Raw genomic sequence first — 5,136 nt, forward strand, 5'->3', positions numbered from 1 at the left:
AAAATGGAACGTCTGATCAGTATCCTGAGGAGAAAAATATCCAACACAGCAAATGAGCTTCTTTTCCCCATTCCTTCACAGTGTACCACTGAGGAAGCTCCCACTTTGAAGAGCTGTTGTTCTAGTTCAGAAGGGTAGACATTTAGTAGTAGGAACAATGTTTTCATCTTATTAACTGGAATGCATGATCATTTGTGAAAGTTTTTTCCATTTTCAAACATGGTCTCTGTACCTCAACCTGTGAGGCACTGTCAGGGCCCAAGGGCGACATCTGCATCCCATCAGCCTACATGGCATCTGGGCAGCAAGAAGCTTGGTCAGTGTGGAGGACTGGAGTTCAGCTCTCTGGGGCACTGTGGAGTTGACTGTCCAACTTTTCTAACACTAATTACAACCATAGATGTTTCCTTTTCCTGGTATTCTAATTCCATTGGAGACTTTTCTTCAAGACCTTGTTCCTTGGAACACATTTCGGACACAATATATTGTCCTCCTGATGCAGGGGTGGGAAATTGCAGGCCAGAAGTAGGCAGAATGCACACAGTCTCCCCTTTTGCTTTTCAGGAACCTAGGCTTGTCCAGCATGAAATTGCAGGAGAACCCAATCATCTGTGTTTGCAGGGAGACTTCTCCCATGGACCACACACCACCTGACACCATAGGCCTCTTGTGGGGATTCCACGGCCTCTTATTCCACTGCCTCCATCTTCCCAGCCATGGATGCAACTCTGGCCCAGGAGGCCAGCACAGTCTCTGGAGCAGAGGTTGTCACCTTGACTGTATTAAAGCCCTTAAGGAGAGCTGCAGACTCTGGCTTAGGCAAAGCCCCTGAAGGCGAAGGAGCCACTTCCACAGGACTAGTCCTTTCAGAACATGTCCCTTCCTGAGGACTTAATTTCTTTTTAAAAATTTTTATTTTTAGAGTTATTTATTTTATTTTTATTTGTTATTGTTGTTATCATTATTACTCAATTTGATCAGAGAGAGACAGAGGGAGAGAAAGGGAAGATGAGAAAGAAAGCTGCCAGGTCCAGGACTCAAACCATGGTTGGTCATGTGGGAATCCAGTCTTTTCCACCGTGCTGCTGGCCCTCCTTGCTGAAGACTTTCTGCAGGTGCTTTCCCTCTGCCCATCTTCAATTTTCTTCATAGTGATGTCTCAATCCTGGCCTTTTTTGCTGTGGTAGGAATATCGTTTTGATCTGGATACACATAGACACACAGTCTCCCATATACATCTAATTTCTGGCCTTTGGAGCTGATCTTTAATTGTTGGCACCAAGCCTGTACAATGTCTCAGTGAAGCTGGTTGACTGGTGGCAGTTTAGAGGGTAATGAGGGCATTGGCATCTTTTTCTGAGACCGTAGGCTGTCATTGCATTGTACCATTGCATTGTGCCTTCTCCTTTGGACAGAAGCTTTGTCATCCTTCACAAATTTTTTTCCCCCTTTTGCTGAGGTCCTTGGTAACTCTGTAGTTGTGCTTGGTGGACTGGAAGCCCACTATCGATCTTCAGTTTCTACAGACACTTGTTCAAACTTAGGATTTCCATATTCTTCCCTTGACTTTTCTGTAGATTTCCACTCCTTGCTTCTTGCATGCTCCATACTCAGAAAGTAGATCAGGTTGATAAACTAAAATTCTTCTTACTTCCCAAATGGTCCTAGACCTTGATTATGTTTTTGCTCTTCTGTTTTTAGTTTAGGTTTATTTTTTTCCCTAAGCAATCGGTCAAAGGTTGGAATTTTATTTCTTCTCTTTGGTTAGATTTTTATGTCCTTTTTCCTCTAATTGGCTTGGTAATCAGCATAGGTTGACTTATAATGGAAAGAAGATCCTTTTAGGAATATTTATCATGAGGGTCACATATTAAAAATTGGAAAGGAAAGTAGGAGTCACGAGGATGGAGGAGAGGAGAGAAAGAGGCAAGAGGGAAAGGATCAAGGCAGGCAGAAATAAGCAGTGAGAGTTTGGAGAGAGAAGGAGATGGAGGGACATGGAGACCTAGGCACAGGAAACCTCATCTGAACTGTTCCAACAAGAGAGGGTTCCTGCTTCCTGGGATCCCCAGGACAGCTGGTGCTGCCTTCCACTGTGGAGTCCATGCTTGCCCTTCCTCGCTAGCTCTCTGCCGTCTGCCCTCTGTCCTGGTCTCTGTGGGAGTTGGTTGGTTGGTTATATCCAAGGTGTGCAGAGGCCTTGTTAAAATAGGCTCTGTCTTTCTTATGATCATAAAGTGAAATTTAAAGAACTGGTCTCTTAATAAACAAAGTGTTAGAAAAGAAGTACCTCTCATTAAGGAGGTAAGTTTATTTATTTATGATAGGGGGTGGTGGCTAAGGAAAATCTATTAGAAACTCAATGGTTTCATTTAGAGAAGAGCTGTTGACAGAGACATAGGGTGAAGGGCTCAAAATTCTACCAAGAGGGGTCCTGGTGGGGCTACGCCAGGGAAGATGGTTCTGGAAGCTGTGACAGAGGAAACCATACCTGTCTTCTGGGGACCAGCTTGCTCGATGTGGCTCAGGTGCAGAAGTAAGGCCCTTGAGTGTGCTGAGAATGGGAAAGTAGAAGCCTGTCTCTGTGTCCAAGCTCAACTGCACGTTTAGACAAAGCCCATGATTATTACATGTGATTCTTAAGTCAAAACCCAACTGAAAACTTAGAAAAACAAAGCCTGTGATTGTTACTGGTCATTCATTTGCATTTCATGACCCTTTTGTAATTTTTAACCTTCGAATTACACATAGTATCGAAGGAGCTTCTAAGACAAAAAGAGAAGGCAATTGTTATACAGTAAGCCTTTGGAGAAAGTGATTCATGAGTGCTGCACTTCTAGACACTGGATACTGTCTTAAAGAGAATCTACTTAGGTGGTCAGCTGGCGGGCTGATGATTAAGGTGCTGGGCTCCCACGTGGTTGACCACAGTTCAAGTCCCAGACCTGGCAGCTTGAAAATCATGCCAGGCATGTGTGCGTGTGTGCCCAAAATCCTTAGAGGAAAATGGGAAGGGATTGCAGCATGGCTATCCCCCCAGGTGGTGAATTCTCACTTTCCCTCTTTGTCTCTCTCTGTCTTTCTGTAGTGAGTGCACATACCCTATGGTTAAAAACCCAAGAAAAGAGAGAGAGAGAGAGAGAGAGAGAGAGAGAGAGAGACTGTGTCTTTTCAAGCAAACTCTCATCTTAGGAATGTCTGGGCATCGCTGTGACATCACCCGTCCACCCCTGTGGTATTATAATGCAATCTATTGTCTATGCCGCAGGGCTGGAAAGGTGTACAGACCATTACCAGCCGAAGACCGCTCTTACTACAGCCAACCCTGCACACACACTGAGCACAGAAGATTGTGCAAAACCATCGGGTGTGTTTGCCATTCATCTTTCAGCCCGAGCAGGGACCACCTCAGAAGGGTGTCCGAGTGCCTTCCTCGCTTTCCTTCTTCAGTTCATCTCTTACCTCCTGCCCCAGACCTCCCCCCAGCTCCTGTGAAAACTGGGCTAGAATGACCTCCCTTGAAATACAACTTGTGCCAGACCACTGTCTCCTTGCTTAGGTTTATCACTTTCCCTAGGCTACTTAAGTGTAATCTTATGCTCTGAAAGAAACTCTCAGGCCTTTCCAAGGCTCCTTCCTCACTGAAGAAGGAATAAGGGGCTGGAAGGAGGAGCAGCACTGACGCCGGAGTCATGCTTTTAGCTCTTCGCTTTCAGCTAATCCTCAGTGTGACTTGTGTGTGGATGGCCAAATGGGACGCCTTGTCCTCGTCCTCTGCCGCGCATTCCCAGTGGGTTAGGATGACCTTGGACTAGGTGTCACCTGCAGTGTCCTTCATTCTGTGAGGGTGGTCCATTTCCTCCAGCTGTGAATAGAGTAGATCTGTCCACATCACGGTGAGCCTGTGCACTGCGGGGATCTCTAAGTGTGCGTGCATTCCAGCCCTCACTGCAGCAGGCATCACTGGGGACTGGGTGGTGGGAGGGCCATATGGAAACAGTAATGAAAATGCAAACAAGACAGTTAGCCTAAACTGGCATGGCCGTACAGACAGGAGTGAAGAGCGAAGGAGAGATGTGGGCTGGCCTTGAAGGATGGCGCTGTCCCTCCAGGAAAGCATCGCATGGCAGGGTCAGGATGTTGGGATGCACCTGTCCATGCGGCTGTCCTGGGACTGGGCACATGAGACTGAAGGCAGGATAAGGTGGACAGGTAGACCAGGGCCTGATTTCTCCTACCTCTGGAAGCCAGGCAGAGGGAAGACTAGAGACACAAGGCCCGTGCTTCTCAAGCCCCAGGCTGCCCAGACAGGGAGCATCTTTCTGGAAAGACAGTGTTACACAGGTACTTGGGGCAAATCAACCCTTAATTTACGAGCTTAAACAAACAGGGATGTATTTTGGAGTACTGTGCAAATTTTACATGATTTGAATAATAAAATATGAATATTCAGAGGGATTTTGGATGTGCCATATTATCTGGGCAATGCCTGCACCCGTCGAGGTCCTCTCCTCCAGTACGGCATACATGACAAGGACTGCAGGAGAATTTCTTCAGCCAGTACGAAGCGAGACTTCACTGCTAAAGCTGCCCCATGCCTGGAGCACCTTTTCTGCCCCTTTGAGCTTCTTCAGATCCCACTCCAAGAGCTGACCTGACTTCTGGTCTGGTAGAGACACATGGTGATGCCTCACAGAGTATCGGCTGTTACGCCCAGGCTTAATCTTGGTGGTGGGATGTACGTGTAGTCCTTTGTAGGTTAATTTGCCGTCATTCCCTCAGCAGCTCAGAAATGTGTGGTAGGGACTGTAGACACATTCAGTGGGTCCTTTCCAGAAGGCACGTATGTTAGGACATGGCTGGGCTGGCAGGGGTCCAGCAGTGCACTCCTGTGTACAAGCCTTCATTTCAGAAGGGTGCTTCATGCCATGCGTGATGGGCCAGTCTCATGAAGGCCAGCTGACCTTCTTAATTCCGTGCTCCCACTCCTGTCAGTTGGCATATTGCTGGGCAGTATTTCATGACAGCGCTCAGCACCGTATTCCTTAGGCAGAATTGAACTGAAGCAAAGCAGATTTTAGGTGGGTAGTTCTGCCTTGCAGTCCCTGTCTGTCTCTGTCTGTCTTTCTCTTTCCC

At 47.0% G+C, this 5,136-nt stretch overlaps 1 pseudogene; it reads right to left on the reverse strand.

Annotated features, from left to right (window-relative positions):
* Window positions 1-421: 421 nt before the first annotated feature.
* On the reverse strand, window positions 422-1,608 carry LOC102481197 (developmental pluripotency-associated protein 4 pseudogene; annotated as a pseudogene).
* Window positions 1,609-5,136: the final 3,528 nt, after the last annotated feature.

This window comes from Tupaia chinensis, unplaced genomic scaffold, assembly GCF_000334495.1.
Source record: "Tupaia chinensis unplaced genomic scaffold, TupChi_1.0 Scaffold000061_1, whole genome shotgun sequence".
Classification (NCBI taxonomy): Eukaryota; Metazoa; Chordata; class Mammalia; order Scandentia; family Tupaiidae; genus Tupaia; species Tupaia belangeri.